Here is a 19813-nt window from a genome sequence, read left to right on the forward strand (position 1 = left end):
TCTTGCTCCTCATGACTGTCTATTGTCTTCTCAAAATCAATTTTCTTATCATACCAGGTACCTGAGAAGCATAAGCAAATGTGAACAAATTGATACAGAGGATATGCAGAAGTAATTTTATTTGTGTATGTACCTGTTGAGTTTATATAACAAATATTTTGATGGGTAATACATTAGTTTGCAAAGAGCTTTAAGAAAAAAACAGCAGAAATGCAATGTACTGTCACTGTTCAGCTGTGTTGGTATTAAAAAAGAACAGGAAAGACATGCTCAGACTCATAGCTTATCTTTGATTGTAATTGTGACTGCATTGCTCAGTATTTCCAAGAGTTTTAGCTTGCTTAGGAAATATCTGTTTCTAATAAACAATGACATACCACATAGTATATATCTTCAGCTATGCTTGATAATAACTTCTTGTCTCTGCTTGGATAATGATTAATTTATAAAAAAGAAAAGCTATAACTCAGGATTTTTGAATAATTTCACTGTAAAGCACTGTGATGAGCCCTCATTTCAAGTAAAACACCTCAGTAAGAGTCTACATGATGGCAAATATGTTTCCTCCTTTTATTTCTCCTTAGCAGTAACAATGAGTGTTAATTGTTCCTAATTTGATTTTTGATGGGTCCTTACCTAATTATCACTTAAAGAGCTTTTACAAACGTAAAAGGATACCCTTATGCAGAGACAGAAGATGACTCATTGCCATTTTTAGATATCAGCACAAAGGCTTTGTAGTAACAAAAAAATACATTTTCATATTCTTGTCTGACCTATCAAGCATTGTGATTTGCTGTATTTGAAAGCTTCATTCTTGGAACCTGATACATTGTTAATGTAAGATATGTGGTACTATTGTTCTGACTACTAATTAATCTTTATAATGATAGTATCTTTCAAATAATAATCATGATGATAAGCTGAGTAATAACAGTTGAAAGGAAAGAAGTGCCTTCACCTGCACTTTGGATTGAAAGGCCCTCACTTGATGGGCATCGGTGAAAGAGAGATATCAATTTATGATGATGGACTTATACTACAAAGAATAAAGTGTGACTTAACATGTTTTTTCTTGTTCTCTCTCCAGCTTTTTCAGTGAAAACGTGAATGCCTTATTATGACAAATCAGCTGGAGAAATTCTTTTAAATTGAATTCTTGACATATACTACGTGACAGTATTACTTTTCTTTCTGGAGAGAGAACAAGAAAAAGAAAAAAGTCAGTATGTCAGTAAAAAGACAGTAAAAATTCCAGTAAAAGGACAGTTAGTACTAATGGTCATTCATAGATCCATTTAAAATAGCAAATCCTTTTTATATCAACTACTGTGCCAGCCTATAAGGAATCAGACTTGCTTAAGTTAATTTTTTCTTTTCTTTTTCTGATGACAAGTCTATTAATTCAGGTGCTCCTGTATATCTTTGGCAGATAGTTCTGTCTCCATCCGCCCACATCATATTTAGTAATTTTCATATTTTTAAGCCTGTATTATGTTTGATCAGACTGGAATTTATTCCTTACCTGAGAAACATAATTAATGTAGATTTTGGCTATTTAAGTCTTGCTAAGTACCACAGCTGAAGGCAATACTTGGAAAATTGTGTAGCTTTATCTACAGTAACACAGTTAAGAAAGTGTGACAACTCCCCACTGTTAGACACAGATTAAGCATTGGGAAGGATTTGATACAATGTATTATGTTGCTTAAAACTTTTTCAAGTAGGGAAATAAAGTATATTTAGACTGATATAACTGAGACTGTTATATTTCATATAACTACTCAGATAATATAGATTAATGTATAATAATTTATACCTTTTAAAATGTATAAATCCCTATTGAGTCAATAAGGAATTGTAAACGTGTGTGTATATATATATATACACACACACATATATGTATGTTATCGTGATCTTTCCTTTGCATTCTCCAGCCCTTAACTAATAACTATAGCAGTTGAAAATTTCTTTACATATTGGGTTTAATCTTCAGCGTTGTAAATGCTACTCAAGTTGGAACCACAACTTAGGATGAACTACAAATTCTGCTAAAGCACTCGATTTTCTGTTCTGTGTTTTGTGTTATCCTCTACATAAGGCTCCTAAAAAATGCCAGCATTTTTCTTCTCACTCCTTCCAAAAGTAGTTACAGTTTTTGGCATGAGTTTTAACTTTTGATGTTTATCTCTGTGTTTAAATGATATTTTTGTGGTGTGAAGCACTAATACTGTGCCCAAGGAAGTGAGAAGAGAATAGGAGATAGACTTATGTAAACAGGAAAATAGCCATTCCGTTTTCCCAGGTTGCTCAGGGAAAAAAATTTAGACCTTCAGCACAGTGTACAAAACCAAAAGCTCTACAAGAGTTACCATTTTGCAGAAATTATCCAGCTTTGCAAAGAGAAGGTATCATGCTGTCTTCTGGCTTAATATTGTACACTTAAGAATACATTAAGAGACTTAAGAATACATTAGCAAGCAGTTGCACAAACTAGGGCCTGAAAGTCCCTAGTAGGACTTGTGGTCATTTATATAACCACAAATTTAAAGTGTTTAACTCCTACTGAAGGAAATTATAATGACAATTTACTTGTGGACTAAAGAAATTGAATTGCAAAACACCAGATTTCAAAACACTATTAGAAAAAGAATGCTTTTATCAAATAATAGAGACATGAAAACTCTCAATTTTTAAACTCTAGGGTTTTATGTTGCCTTTTTTGTGTTGAGCAAGGTTAGTATCAGAGACAGGAAAGATTCTTTCTTTTTTTTTTTTTTAAATGCCTTACTTTAAAAAGATGTTTTCATATAACTGATTCTATTCACAGTTTGACAAAAAATGTTGGAGGTTGGGTAGTTTAAACATTTGCTGTTTCTTACAGTTTCAAAAGGTATTTCATTCTAATTGAGCTGGGTTCTTACAAATATTCACAAAAAATCCCCAACTGTCTAATGATAGCTGAAGCTGCTTAGGCATTTCATTTCTCAGTGACTCAGAGCAAACAAGTGATCTCTGGCAGTCGCCCATGTGATGTGCAATAACTTATTTTGTCACAATAATATATTGTTTGTACTCACACAAGCTACCAATAGTCTTTGTTTTAAAAAGTTGCAGTGAAAGAACAAGTAACTTTTGAATCAAGGTGCCATTTATAGAAAATTCCATGTTTGATGTTTTTCTACAGGCAATTATTTAACTATAAATGCCACAAGCATTTATTCTTCTTGAAAAAGTGAGAAAGCAACAAACTGCTGAGAAAATGAATATATGTTTCAGTTATCCTTAAGCATCTGAATCTCACTGTGTTTCCTACTTTACATTGTGCTGTTTAGTTTTTGTTCCCTATTTAAAGTTACACTTAGTTATATTATCATTCATATAATGGAGAGACATCAACTGATATGGGAAGGAGTTTCATCTATATCATAGTTTTATACTCGGTCACTTAAAACTACAATGTAATGTTTTTAGGTATCATTCTTGGCCAAGGAACATTCATTTTAATCCTAGTGGAGTCTGCCTTTTATTTTATTTCATTACTTCATCCTATTTTGGAAGATGATTTGGAATGTAGTTGCTTTTCAAAAGACATATAAGACAAATGTCAACAATTTTGCTATCACAACAGTTTAACATGTGTTCCTAATTAATTCTTAAGCAGATAATCAGCTACAACTATGTTGTGAAACCAGATGGTCTAAGATTTCCAAGATATCTGGCAGGAAAGACTGCTTCATTATAAATCCTGTGTTGAATCCAGGCCTGCTCATGGGCATGCAGTGTGTGTTCTAATTGAAGGTGAACTAAATAACTTTGAACATGAAAAATGGAGAAAAACAGGTTTCATTTTTCAAAGCTTTTACTCTCAAGTAGGTTGCTCTTCACTGTCTTTTTCCCTTAGATAAAGTATGAAAAGATTGCAAGGTTTTTCTAGTACGCCAAAACATTTTTACATGTGTTTTCCAGGAATGCTAAATGCATCCTCAGTAATAATAATATTCCACATATTCTGCAAATATATCCAAAGATAATATTTCTGGCTTTAAAATTTAAGAAACTGTACACACCTGGCAAATCAAAGCACAACACAACTGACAAGAAAACAATTATATCAATTTACTATAAATGAATATAAACATCTACTTGTTACTAGCTAGGAAGAAACTGGAATAGGCAAGAATTATACTTTTTTTATAGATTTCCTTTTCTCTCTTTTTTTACTATAAAAATACATCTGCATATTGAGAAAAAAAGTCTTCAGATTTTATGGGAATTGCTGACAAAAAATGAGCAGTGAATAAGAAAAACTTGTAAAAAATAGCTATATAAAAGTGAAAGACATTTTGTTGCAGAGTAATACAGAACAATGAATGAATTCTTACTCTGCTTAACCAAAAAGAGAGGTGGAGCTATTGCTGATTTAGCATTTAAAACAATTTCTTATGTCATACTGTCTCTAATTTAAAAATCTGATATAATATATCCTCTATAAATTTACTTCCATTTGAAGTAGTCAGATAACTGAAAATGTAGCAGTATTTAACCGTTTTTAGTTTATGGGTAAAGTCTTTCTTCATGTGGTTTATTGGAAGCAGAGGTCTTTACTGGCAATTATTTTGGAGAGCAAATGAATGAAAAAAGATTAAGTGAATTTACTACAAAAATAAAATATAAATGGAGATACTGTTGTACAAATACATTATATTATTGTTACTTCTACAGCTCAATTAACTTCAATCAGTTTCATATTTAAACAAAATTACCTGTTTGCAGCTTGTGTATCACATAACTTGAACATTAAGCATTACTAATAATCTATCAGTCACAGAAGAATTAAAATAGAAACCTAAATATTCAAGAATGTGTAAGGTAAAAGGTTATATTTCAGTTCTCAAGGGCATTATGTTATGCTAAGAAAAGGCAGATTTATGTACTAAAATCTTGGTACCTCTAACAAGGTGAGTGACATGCCTAATACTTACTGAAATGGCAGGAGTGTGGGTTCCTGCAACTTGGACCTTAAACACTGTATTTAAAGAAAAGCACTCAAATTATTTCTATTTTGACTCTAATTTTACCCCAGATAAAATAAGAAGGATAATAATCAATATTTATGGAAATTGTTTCCTCATGATTATTGCATTGCATTTAATCTCACAAATGTTGACGGTATAATTCAAAAAGAAAATCTGAGCTGGGAGCAGGTCTGTGTGTACCTTGGAATTTGCAATAGTTGAGGCATTTTGAAGTCTTTCATTTCCTAAATTAATGTTTTAATTGCAGAACTGTCCCGTATGGGGATAACTGTCCTAAAGGCCTGAATACTGACATGACAAAACCATAAAATTCCATTTTGAAAATGAGGCAGCCCCAAAAGCCAACCACATCCTGGTCTGCATCAAAAGAAGTGTGGCCAGCAGCTCAAGGGAGGTGATTCTCTCCATCTACCACCTCTCATGAGACCACATCTGGAGTGCTGTGTCCAGCTCTGGGGTTCCCAAAACTAGAAGGATGTGGACCTGCTGGAGTGAGTGCAGAGGCCAGGAAGATGATCACAGGGCTGGAGCAGCTCTCCTGTGAGGATAAGCTGAGAGAGCTGGGTGCGGTCATTCAACCTGGAGAAGAGGAGGCTCTGGGGAAACCTCACTGTGGCCTTTCAGGCTTTAAGGGGGGCCTACAAATAAGACAGAGAGGGACTTTTTACAAGGGTGTGTTGGGGTAAGGGAGAATGGCTTTAAACTGAAGGAGGGCAGGTTTACTTTAGATGTTTGGAAGAAATTATTTACAGTGAGAGCGGGTGAAGCACTGGAACAGGTTTCCCAGAGAAGTTGTAGATGTCCCGTTCCTGGAAGTGTTCAGTGACATGTTGGATGGAGCTTTGAGTGACCTGATCTAGTGGGTGGTATCCCTGTCTCTGACAGAAGACTAGAACCAGACAATCTTTAAGGTCCCTCCCAACTCAAACCATTCTTTGATTCGGTGAACTTCAGCAGCACAGTGATATAAAAGCAAATTAAAGCAGTGGTTGAGAGTTCAGACATCTGGTTCAGGCATCTGTCTGCAGGATCAGCTGCCATCTGAATGGACAGTTACTAAGTTCTAAAATCTTTTAAGACTATGTGTAGCAGCAGCTAAGAACAAAATGACATCTGAAGAAATCTGTTTATTCAGAAGAAATAAAGAAGAGAGAAACTCTAAGAGTTCCCATGCTTGCAAAACTGAAATTGCCTACAAATGCAAAAAGGGACTTGTCTCCTTCCTCAATGCTTCTCCGTGTAGTATCTGGTTTTCAATGGAAACAAGATGAGTTAGTGTATTTCCTAATATTTGTGCTGTTTGTATGAGCATCACAAATTCATCGCATTAAATAAATGTTCAGTATGGCAGTGGAAAGATACTGAGGATCACTGCTTCTCAAGACATAGGCTAAGATCCCTTTTTATGCTGTGTGTAATGTGAAGAAAATGTAAGATACTGGTTTCAGAAATATAGTCTCCACTGTGTTTCCACATCTCAAAATTTGACAGTGAAAACACTTAGCTATTCATAGGTAGAGGAAACCAGTTATTTTATCTGGCTGATTTCTGACACTGGCCAATGACAGATATTTCAGAGAAAAGCATAAATTGTAACATGTAAAATACTTGCAGTTTAAGTTTGAACAAAAAGAGAAACATTTAGTTCCCAGTCAGTTGGTAAACAGATGAAACAAGATACTGAAACTTATTGCTATGCTTTGCCATTTAAGAAGCATAATTTTAAAAGAGCTCTATTAATTCATGAATAGGAAATATAAACCGTTATATAAAACTTCTGACCATAGTTATGTGCCATATCAACAATGCAAATTTCAAGAGGAGAAGTTTTTTGTCATTAAATCTACTGATTTAAACACAAAAATAAACAATTTTCTGGTTCCTGATCTAATATTCCTTCCTTTAATTTTAATCTTGGAAAAATCACTTCGTATCATCCCTTCGTCACCAGCTGGGAAAGGGAGGTGGCTGTCCTGCTTTGCTCTGCACTGATGCCACTTCACTTTGAGTAGTGTGTGCAGTTTTGGGCACTGTAATGTAAGAAAGATATTCAACTATTAGAGACCATCCATAACAGGGGCAATGAAGATGGCGAAGGGCCTTGAGGGGAAGCTGTACAAGGAGCGGCTGGGGTCATTTGGTCTGTTCAGCCTGAGGGAGACTGACAGGAGACCTCACTGCAGTTACAACTTCCTTGTGAGGGGAAGAGGAGGGGCAGGTATTGTTCTCTTCTGTGGGGTGAGCAGTGGCAGGACCCAGGGGAATGGCCTGAAGTTGTGTTAGAGCAGGTTTAGGTTGGGTATTAGAAAAAGATTCTTCACCCAGAGGGTGGCTGGGCACTGGAACAGGCTCCCCAGGGAAGTGGTCACAGCACCAGGCTGGCAGAGTTGAAGTGTTTGGACAATGCTCTCAGGCACATGGTGTGACTCCTGGGGTGTCCTGTGCAGGGCCAGGAGTTGGACTTGATGATCTTTGTGGGTCCCTTCCAACTCAGCATATTCTGGGATTCTATGTGATTCCTCTGCATCACTTGCAGAACATAAAATTATTTTGAGATTAAAGACCTATCGTGTTGATTTTTCATCCATTTTGAACATCTGCAGTACAAATTTCAAAATACCTCAAAGAAAAAACATAATGAAGAATGTTTGTCCTTGATACATATTCATAGTATGGATAATAAGGTAGGGATGATAACAGTAGTTAACTATTTATCCATTGTCAGAGTAGAATCACCCTTTTTCAGATTTTCCAGAATCTTTTTGCCACCTTACCTTTTGCCTGTTTATACTCTGATACCTCAGTATATCCTCCAAATAAAGCCTTACCTTCATTACTTTATTCCTTTATTGCTCTGGATTCCTCAATCATGTGTTACAGTGTTGACTACAGATAATTTTTTATTCTATGATTTTTACAAGCTGCTACAGCTTTCCACAAGATTGAGGCTCAAGAACTACCTTGGCAATGAATGCACCACCTTTCTGGATTGCTGCCACTGCAGTGCATTTGTGTCACTTCAGTTCTGACAAAGATTTACAAGTACTTGACCTTTTCAGCTGGGAAAAAAACTTCCATTTCTGAATGCTTTTGCACATATGCTAATTTCAAATTCTGTTTCTTAACAGAATATGAAATTATATGACAGAAACGAATGACATTAGCAGTACTGTTTGTATGAGATGAAATCTAGACTCTGACTAGCTGAATAAATAGAGTACGATACATGAAAAAGAAAGAAATAAGCATGAACTTGTACTTTCTGACAAAATTTTTAATTTTTTGACAAAAATTAAAAAAAGGACCCCTGAGTAACTGTGACTGGAAATTACACTCTGAATACATTTGAGATATTTGTTACTTTTTTTGGTAATGAATATACAAAACACCTTTCATGCTTGTAAATACATTTGATACATAAATATTCTCAAAAAGGCTTGGATATGCAACTCTGGTTGTGTGAAAATTTACACAATATTTAGTGTAGTGATTTTCTACTGATTTTTTTGGTATGAGTACGTAGATATCTCAGAGAGTGTATACTTATTCTCCTTCTTCTGGATTTGCTTAAAGGCAGAATTATTAACAACAAAATTATCTCAGAGGGTTACTTTTGTTCCCAACTGCACACAAGGAATTCACATAATTTCAGAAAGAAACTTTAGTATTTGGGACCTGTGGAGCTGTATAAAGTGCCTGGAGGGTAAAATGCAAATGTCTGATTAAATGCAACACTGAACACAACCTCTGGATTGCTAGAAGTGTTACTCAGAGGAACAAGCAGAAGGGGTGCTGAGGCAAAATGCTGGAAGTCATCAAACTGTTTCTGCTGCAGCCACTGTTGTCATCCACAAAGAGGAGCTGGAGACCCATGACAGTGGGGTGTATATGGTGGTGTCTACCACAAGCTGCCCAAAAAAAAACAAGCAAGGTATTGTGGATATTAAAGTATTTTCTGCAGCTCTTCCTGTAACTGCAGCAGTGTTAATATCACATTATCCAAGTACAGATTATCTTCCCATACAGAGGGCATAAAGCCTTTCGAGGAATTCAGAACTGACTGCATAGGCAATAAGCCCACTCACTGTGGTAACCTGATTGAAGGAATGTTGACAGGAGTATGTTGGTTTAGAAATATTACAGCATGGCTGTGCTTCAAACTGCAGTGCAAAAAAAGTGTTTCATAAAGTTGCCCTGTCTTCCATCACAGCTAAATCAGCTCCTCATACCCTAAGGGTGGGAATAATTTTCTCTCTGTCCCTGAACTGGGCCCTGAATTTCTTATATGAAATAAAAATAATACTATCAGAAATATTTTAGTGAAGAGATGGCTCCTTTTTCAATAGGTGAATAGATTTTTTTCCTAATCTCTTTTCCTGACTAAAGAGGAAAGAAGAAATCTCTTGCCTCATATGAGACCTAATAAAATGATATCAGCCTTGTAACTTCTTAGCTGCATCCTGAATAGATTTTTTCCTATTCTCTTTTCCTGACTAAAGAGGAAAGAAGAAATCTCTTGCCTCATATGAGACCTAATAAAATTATATCAGCCTTGTAACTTCTTAGATGCATCCTCTGATTTTTATCTTGCTTTCGTACGCCATTTGTGTGTATGTGGTAACCCCCAAAACACAGATTTTTGATGAGTAGAAAAGTGGACTTTCGTTAGTAAGAATGCTTTTTTTTTCCCTTTCAAAATACTTCCTTTTCCATCTAATAAAAATTCATGCTATATTGGTGTTCATATTATGATGATTTTATCTCCAATAACCGGTTTCTAAATGGCCAGAGATCACAAGTTTTGGAAAGAGCTGTCACACTCTCTTATTTCCTTTCATTTCAGTGTCATTGTTATTCTGAGCCTTTTGCTTGGTTAGCACACTGAATATAAGCAAATGCTCCTAAGCACAATCACACAGATTCATAGGTTAATAACAGTAATATATTAGTCTTTAGCGGTAATTATATAGTTCAAGAACTAAAATTGTTTAGCAAACATTATATTAACAATAGACTCTGCAAAACTTGCTGAGTATGAAGCATGAGACCTTTTCAGTAAAATCTACAATAATAAAATCTACAATAATGCTGAGCATTATTTGATTTTCTGTGTTGTTGTACTTAAGCTTGCAAAGAACCTGTAAATAACACTGAGTAATTCTATACAGAAATGTGAGCTAAAACAACATTTAAAATCAATTATCAATTATAAAATTCAGATAAATTGCGGGGGCTCTTGGAAGCATCTGTTATAATAGTCTTGGTATCTTTTAATCATCTGGGTCTTGAAAAGAAAGTCATAAATTGGAGGATGATCTATTTGTTTACTTAGAATATATATGAAGTTATTTCATTTATGTATAGAAAAGGTTAGCTCCATCCGGGGAAAAAAAAAATCTAAAATATTTCCTAAAATGCATGGCAGATAATTCACACCAGGATCTTTGTGAATAAGAGACTCACTTCCTACTACCTCCAAACCAGAAGATTATCTTATTTTTGGGACATAGCATTCACTATTTGTCTTTCCTACATAACTTATCTGTGAGTTACTACCAGATGCTTAATCTTCGCATTCTGCTACAACTGTGTGAGAGTTTGTTTTGAATGAATTCTGTTACTGCAGCTATAATTATCCTGTGTTCTGCTTTTTTTTCTAAGAGTCTTAATTAAGTTCTTTAGATGTAATTTTATCTCAGACAGGTGCTTCCTTCAAGAAGAGGGGGTTGTCAGTTTCTTAAAGATTCCAAATGTTTAGGAAAATTTGCAGCATCAATGTAATAGCTACAGAGGGAGAAGAAAGGGAAGAGAGGCAAAAAACTGAAGGCAGAAGAAGAGAGAAGAGGAAGGAGAGAAGACTGCAAGGGTGAGGGGAGGAAAATGCTAAGGAGAGGTTAGAATGGAAGGTTAAGAGGATGAGAGCACAGGGGAAGGGAAGGGAAAAGGGAAGAAGCTCAGTATTGACTTTCTAAATATTCCTACATTCCCTGAGTTTGATTTTGGAAATATAAAACTATTAAAAATTTGTGAAACTCAGGTGGTATACACTTGAGAAATAAACATAATGGCATTTTAAATGTTGTAAAGAATCTTATTTTTGGGAATCCTAGCTGGATTTTGACCTATCTAAAACCCATACAGCATGAAGACCAATTTGCAAACTTACCTTGCCTATCTTGGAGCTCAAAATGCCACAAAACTGACTGAGATGCCAGGTGAAATATTTTATCATATTGGCTTAAAAAAAATATTAAGATAACATTTCACAGTCTGGAGTTTCTTGAAGAAATCATATGAGCAGCATTTAGTCTCTAAACAGAAAACCCCTATTTGAAGAAGATGAAACAGACGATCACTTGGAAGATAAAACCTGCGGAAGGCGGAACCTATGAGAAAGGGGACCAGACTAGTCTCAGTTCACGGAACAGTTTCATATAAACACTGAGGATACAGAGTGGGACTTGGGGAAGAAAGAATAGAGAACTTTGGTTTTAACTACCCCCTTTGAAGATGAGTTGAATGAAACATCTCAGTCACAGGATGAGATCATCAAAGACTGTGGGTATCAGAGTCTGTTGGAAGCAAAAACCATGTAATTTTTCCAAGGCTCTATTAGTACGTTGGATTTATGTATGATTTTCAATCGTTGATCGAGTACCTGGTAAATATAAATATAAATAAATGCATGTCTAAAGTTTTAAAATTTGCTTGGTGTTTCAGTCTCCAAATACTCCCATCACAGCAGCTTCCAGTTCATGGCAGAATGATATGGCTGTAGTCTGCTGTGTTTCATTCCAGGGACAGCTGCATCCATGGCAGCTATTGTGTGGCTGCGTTTGGATTTGCGCTAGAAACAGTGTTGATAACAACACAGGGATGTTTTCATTATTGATGACCAGTGCTTGCACAGAATCAAAATCTTTTCACCTGTCCTGTCAGTGAGGACACTAGGAGGGGATGACAAGAAGCTGGGAGGGGGCACAGCCAGGACAGCTGACCCCAGCTGACCAAAGGTCCATTCCATGCCATATGGCACCATGCTCAGCATATAAAGCTGAAGGAACACGATGGAAAGAAGGACCTTAGAAGCTTTGTTGTTTGTCTTCCCAAGCAGACATTACGCATTCCGGGGGATGACTGAATGCCTGCCTGCCAATGGGAAGTGGTAAATTAATTCCATATTTTACTTTGCTTGTGTGCATTTTTTCCTTTAGGTATTAAACTGTCTTTATCTCAACTCATGAGTTTTCTCACTTTTATTCTTCTGATTCCCTTCTGGTTCTTTCCCCCATCCCCGTGGCAGGGAGTGAGCAGGTGGCTGTGTGGAACTTCATTGTGGGCTGGGGTTAAACCACCTTGACCAATTGCTGCTTTAGACAGTTATATGCTTTAAAAATCATGTACATTTCTGATTGGAAACCATCCAGGAGAAGCCGGCCCAATAATATGGAAAAAGTTACACCACATTTTTCTCACCATATTTTTTTCTTTTATTCTTTTTACTCATTTTCTGTATCTATTAAAGCTTAGGAGGAATTCCTCAAAAGAAAAAGCTTCTTTGCTTTTATTAAAACCTAAAAAATTAGTCTCACTGTAAGTATAAAGGTTCTATTGATATTACATTTTGGGCTGCTTGAAAAGAAAAAAAAAAAAATGCTGAGATAACACATTAGATGCTCTAGAAGCAATTAGGATTAAAATAAAAGTTAATTAAATCTGTCCTGAGATTTCCGACATCGATGAGCATCTGTTGTCGGTTCAACCATTCTGGCTGAGCAAACACAGGCCTAAATTTCTTTGGAGTATTAATTGATTTGAGATTGTAAATTTTTACCATTCTTCTTTTCTCATCCACTAGTTCTTACTTAAAAGACCCGAGCATAAGATGAGTCATTACAAAAAATGTAAACAAAAATTAGATCCTTACCAACAGTAAAAAAATCTATCAGGTTACTTGACTGAGAGCCAAATGAGTACTTAATAAGGTAATCCATGGAAGTCTTTTAGTCAGCAGTGAATATCAGTGCACAGTAGTTTCTAACTTTCATCTGAAAACCAAATCTGTTTGTCTTCTTTCCAGCTGTATTGGCACCTAATCATCTCTGACAGTGAGAGCTGAGAAACACAAAATATCTCTGCACATCTGAGCTGAGGAGGCCCAGTGCTGCCTCAGCCCATTACAGAAACAATGGCAGTATGTAAAGACTATCTGGGGACTTTACCAAATTTAGATCCAATTATCTGATTCTAGCAGTTGCATATTACCACTAATTAGATTGAAGTAAATACTGTACTGAGGGTCATGGCATATGTGTTTTATTTAACATACGTTTTCTAGCAAAGCCGAAAAGCCTGGGAAATGTGCAGAACGAAGAGAGAAGTTTTGTCTTTAAGACAGGTAAATTCCAAAACCAGCACTACAAAGAGCTGGACATGTGTCAAATAATGACTAGCCATAGCCAAATTGCTCAAAAAGCAAAACACTGCAAAAGATAAAACACACTTTCTAAATTGATTTAATATTCAGCTAACACTGGAGGAAAATTTTTATTCTCATATGGCTTGCATCCCAAATGGTCTCATTACTTAACAAAATAACAGTTAATAGCAGTAGGTTGTAAAAGGACAGATTTTAGATTAATTCATGGCTAGGTAGTACTTGGCAGGAAATTGGGTCCTTTTTCTTCAGGCGTTAAAGACAGCCCACTCCTTTAAAATCTGATGTTGCCATAGAGGGTATTTCACAAACTGGAGAGCAAAGTGGTCAGACTCAGTCAGCTTCCCATATGATTTTGTACCAGAGAAAAATATGCCAGTTGCTACTAACTGGCATCTTTACAGGCACTGTTAGAAAAAACTAAAACTATGCCTTTTGCAGAAGCATCAAAGCTTCTTGAAGATAAAGCTTATGTTGAACAAGCCTAAGACTAGGTAACAGTGAAAAAGTTTGTTACGTGGGTCCCTGAGACTTAACTGGGAGTTGGACTAATGCAGTGCAAAGATTATCCAAAAGATAATTACAGTTATATTTAAATATTTTGTTTGAACATTATAATACATACCAGTGTTTGCAACTGGAAGACTCATCAAAAGCTAAAGAGGGCTGAAAGGTATTATTTGGTGTTTATTTTGCCCTTCCAACAAAGTAAAGCTAAAATTAATGGTTTCATGATCTGTAAAATGATCTTCATCTCTAAAAAAGGCAGCAAAATGGAACATGTTGTAAAATATCTACATCCACTTGGTGAAGGACTTTGATTCCTGTTTTTGCCAATCCAGCATGTTTTAGCAGTACCAAATTAATTTGATTGCTGGGAAATTAATGAGTTAATTGATATTAAAAATTCCACTTGAAAATCCATTTCTTAATTTCCTCAATGAAAGATGCTTTCTTTTGTGCAAATCTCCAGACAGATAGCTGAGTACACTAGAAGCTATTTCCTTTTAATACATGTTTATACTGTATTAGTTTCAGATGGCTAAACAGGTAGTACAGTATTTTGAGCAGCCATTTGTGCATTTATGCATATGCTAAATTCTGTGTCCAACATAACCTAAAATAGTGTGCACATTTTTGAGCTGTCTGATCTCTTGCTTCCTGGTGCTTCTCTGTATCTTTTAAACAGGAACTGCTGATTTAGAAGAATGACACTTGCTCTTTTTAGGTGGTTCTGAAGGAATTATAGTATATTCTGGCAGTAGCAAATGATAAAAGAAAGTCTTTAGTGCACATTACAGATAAATATCAAATCTCCTGATTTACTGACAATGGTGTTGAATTTGTTGTGCAAATTCATTCAATTTTGTATTTAAAACCAATTTTCATTTGGTAAAAGTTAGTGGCAATTATATGGTCAAATTAGTAAAATTCTGCATAAACTTATATAATTTTATTAATGAAATATGCACAGGAGGAAAAAAGCTACAGATGGTGCAGATGAGATTTTCTATACACCCTTTTTACTAGTTATTCATGCATCAATGATTTACAATTGGGCCCACTGTGCTCAGTGATGTGTTGTTATGTCACCAACACATGGTTGCAGGAATGACAAACGTATTTTATACAATGACTACATTGAACAAAGTTGTCCTGTAGAAAACTAATAAAAAACACATCTCTATGCCTGTGATAATCTGTGTAGAAGGGATGTTTCAGCTTGTACCAAAAGTAGGGAAATGCATAGAGTTCTTAAATTTTTAGTTTACTGTATTATGTTGCTAGAAGCTACATGTACATCCCTTCTTTTACAAGTGGCAAAACACAATTTTTTTCCTCAGAAAGCTAATAGATGTCATACAAGCTAAATCCAAAAAAATACACCATTTGACACTTCCTAGACTTTTAAAGCATAATTGGATACTGCCCACAAAACTTCCAGTCATTTGTTTTAAGAGCTGCTGCTTTCCACTAAAAGTGTAAGAAGCAGCTATACATACATACCAATGATCGTCCTGCTTTAAATAATGATAGATGTTCCATTTTCCATGCAAACAATCCCAGGAAGCCATGTGTCAAAAAAACCCTCAAAAATCCAAACTGTGCAGTTCTCTGTACAAGTGAGAGAGTTGGTTCTTGTACATATCTACTCTGAATATCCACCTGTTTCAAATTCCTGTCTGCAGCTTTCTCAACCACAATATATGGCTGTTGAGGAATTCTGTCACCAGTCCCAAATCAAGAACTACAAGGGCTGCAACACAGGAGAATTGTACTTCCACTTCTGTGGTTAGAGTGCCTTGCTGTGCCAAGGTCTCATGCTTATGGTGAGGAAAATAAGTGGCTCCCTAGCTTTGGACTCATGCTATCAATGCAAGGGCTGCCCCCATGTACGGCCGTACCAGCCTTGGTCAGCACTTGCTCAAGGATCTTTGTGCAGTGAAGGCATGTCCTAGTTAGGATCCTATTCCAATTTTAAGCAAGCAACATTAAAGGCTAATGAGCATTTTTTGTAATGTAGATTGTTAAAATGTTAAAGCTTCAAGGCCGAGCTGTCACTAAAAGTCAGCTTCCAATTTTCCAATTTTTACTGTATCAGCCTTATCTTTCCTTGATTCTAGTGGTTCAAGCTCTTCATAAATCCAGCTAGTCTTTGGCTTTCATTTTTGCATATGCCTAGATGGATAGGACCAGTGGGATTTTTAAGCAGTGCTGATCCCATTTTTGATGCCTTAAAAGCATTTCCATACTCTGCTTTTTTGCATATGCCTAGATGGATAGGACCAGTAGGATTTTGAAGCAGTGCTGATCCCATTTTTTGATGCCTTAAAAGCATTTCCATACTCTGCAAGAAATACCTTCAAGTATAAAGGGACTGTGTTCAGCAGTACGTTGGTGATGTGCTGGCTCATGTTAAAATAGAAGAATCATTGTTCTTGAGTGTCACTGTGTTTTATTCCTAGGTTTTTCTTTGGTTTTGCATTCTCTCTTCTAGTACTCATGTTGTACTTCCAGGTTTCATTTTCCTTTCTTCATTTTCGGGCTCTTTGTATTCCAGTTTCCTACCCAAGGATTTTCTCTTTCTCTTTTGTACTCTCCCCTCCAACCTAAACCCTGCTGTCCTACCACTTCTTTCTAAGAAGCTAAGATAAATTTGAAAACCTTTCAAATGAAAAAGACTTACAATTTATAATCATGTAGACACCTTATAAGTGAAGCATAACAGCTTTTATTATAATTTACCAGGATGAATTAATTATGGAGAATCAGAATAGTATTATAAAAAAACCATTTTCCTGGGAGGACAGTACCCTGAGAGCAAAGTTTCAGATTCATCATGTTAATTGCTTTTGATGTAAAAATATTGACTTTTAATTTTATGTACATGCAATATCATTTAACTCTGTGAGCTTAAGATGGTGAAGTCTGGCACTTCTAGGAAAACCCTTACCAAAAGAGCAATAATCTGTGTGTTGGGGTCCTAGCCTTTGATATAAAATTCTGTAGTACTTACATCACCTACCTGAAAGTGCTATATATTTTTGAGGCAACCTCACCACTAAAATAACTCCAAAGATATGTTTTATAAAGTTGTTTTGTTTAAGACCAAAGAGCAAAACCAAGAGCAGGCACCTACAGGCAATATAATATTTTCTAACAGCATGATAATTTATATAAGAAGGAGAAAAAATATTTATTACCCAAAATTGAGAGCAACTTTTGAAATTAGAAACAAATATGTGTTCAGTTATGAATATATTAATTTTATGAAATTGACTACTGTTTCTGACTTTAACAAGAAATTTAAGCTTTTCATTTTTTGATTCCTCGCTTAGAAGCAGTTTTTTTGTTTAAAAACAATTTTCAATCTCTTTTTGAAGATACTGGAATGGACTATATTCTGATCTTTACCCTAATAAGCAGATATCTATTCTGTATAACAACATAGCTGAATATTATATTACTTAATACTCCTATTAACCTCTTATTAACCTCTTTGTTTCTGAATATCTGATAATTTCTAATTATCTGTTAATCTTTCTCTGAAGGGAGTCACTTTCCAAATATTATTGACTGAAATTTGTATTTATGCTATTTGTGGGTGAAAAGACCTACAGGAAGAAAATAGTATTCTTAGAAATAAAATTGCATAGAGAAAGTTAAAAAATTAAAAAGTTAAAAATTAAAATATTGTGTAATTATTTTTAGAACAAATGGTTACCTTGTCTTATAATGTGTCTCTAACTGGAGTCATTAGTGGATTGGGAACACTTCCTTTGAACAGGATGTATTTAATGTGATCCTTCCTCTGACGTACTAACTCTAGTTAGAGTCATAATTTTGACCTGTAAATGGATTGATGTCTTTAATAGTCAGTGGAGAACCATAGAGGATGTTTTTTCTGTGAATTTGCTAATCCCATTTTGAAATCACTTATGGTTCTGGCCTATACAAATTCCTGAAGTAATTGAATTCTTCAAAAAATTATATGTATTATATAAAAAAAAATTCTTTGCTTTGCAACTACTTGAATTCAAATACATGCTGGGTCCATGATTCAGCTGATTAACTTAAATTGAGATATGAAATCAAATATTTAAAAGTAGGGTGATTCATGAGACAACTCCTACTCCTTTCAAATATCTGCTCTATGTTTGGAATCTAGGTCTTGTAAAGTGGTCAGGAATAGTGGCTGCCTTTGAAAGATTTCGTGACTCTTCTATTCGTGCTGTTTTGTTTAATAGCCTTGGGTCCTGGCTCAGTGTTAAAGGTGGGACTATTCATCATCATACGCTGAGGCATAAGACCTTTGTAATGTAATAACTCAGACAGAACAAAAATCATATGTACAGGAATAGGAATTGGCAGGATTTGAATCCTAATTTTTGTAAATCATGAGATTTAGTTTATATTCATATATATGATACATGAATATATTATATTCATATGTATTACATAATTAGTTTATATTCATAAAGGTATTTAAACACTAAGTTTAACTTGATGTGAAAACGTAGATCATACTTAGATTGACTTGAATTAAAAAATACATTTTTTCTTTAGATCATGTACAGTACACAATATTGTTGACAGCAGAATTGCTGCACTACATGTCTTCTTCAACAAAAGTTTCATCAAACTTTAAGAGCTCAGTTGTTAGATACAAAGAAACGGCTGCCAGGTCTATTAAATGCATTCTCTGTAGTGCTGTAGATTTTCCTAAAGCCTTAAAAAGTCATCTATGTGGCAAGATGCATAGAGGTTCCTCCAAATCAGTGTCAAGAATATCAGTAAGCCATAAAATACAGGAAATAATTACATATATCCTCTGAAATTATCTTAATGACCTTTTCAGCTGGGGAAACATAGCATAACAGTGTTGAATAAAGGAACTGCATCTCGATGTAAGCAAATTAAGACACAGTTATCAAATTCTTGTTAATAAACCTGAACGCTTTCTAAGTTCATTAGTAACTGCAATTAGATGGAACTTTTTTCTCTTGTCCTCTTTGTTCTTTCCTTCTCCTTTGTCAACTGGCCACCTTATGAAACAAAATGGACAATCAAATGACTGCTCTTACCTCAGCATACCTTTGTATGTAACAGATTCAGTTTTGGCTTGTTCAAACAAGCATTTCTTGCTCTTAAACAAAAAAGTTTATTCAGAAATCCAGGGTAAGATACTTAGCCCAAATTTGGCCATTTTGACATATACCTGTCAGATTTCAAAGCTACTTCAATATTGAAAACCTTTCTCTGGTCCTTGTAAAGTCATAGCTTGTGAGAGGTGCGTAGAGCTACAGATATATGTATACATAGTATAGTTCGGTATTACTTCCTCTGTTAAAGCTATCATCTGGAAAGTGGCTGGGGAAAGGTACTTACCAGAAACACACATTTTCTCAGGGCATAGATGGTCACTAAACTGGTAAAATTTTTGGAATACAGCTTAAGAAATAAATACAGCTTAAGAATAAATTTCAAAAACATAAGACATTGGGCTTAATAATTTCTAAGACGGACCTATGTTATTCTCACTCCTCATATTTTGCATACTGAAATATTTGCTCTGCAACAGTGAAACGATTGCACAAATAGTGAAATATTTTTTTCTGATCTACCAGGAAAGGCCGTACAGCAGCAGCATAAACAGAGTCTCAATATCACCTGATATATTTGTCTGTCACTGGGCCTGCTGGCACAGTTTCATTGACAGACTTGTGGACTTGATTTGTCAGAGAGGGGCTTGAAAGAAATTTCATCTACTTAGAAATACAGCAGGCAGAGACCCAGTCTCCCTTCTGAGAACAAGCTTTAGCTTGAGCACACAACT

The sequence above is a fragment of the Corvus brachyrhynchos genome, unplaced genomic scaffold, assembly GCF_000691975.1.
Source record: "Corvus brachyrhynchos isolate BGI_N302 unplaced genomic scaffold, ASM69197v1 scaffold115, whole genome shotgun sequence".
Taxonomy (NCBI): Eukaryota; Metazoa; Chordata; class Aves; order Passeriformes; family Corvidae; genus Corvus; species Corvus brachyrhynchos.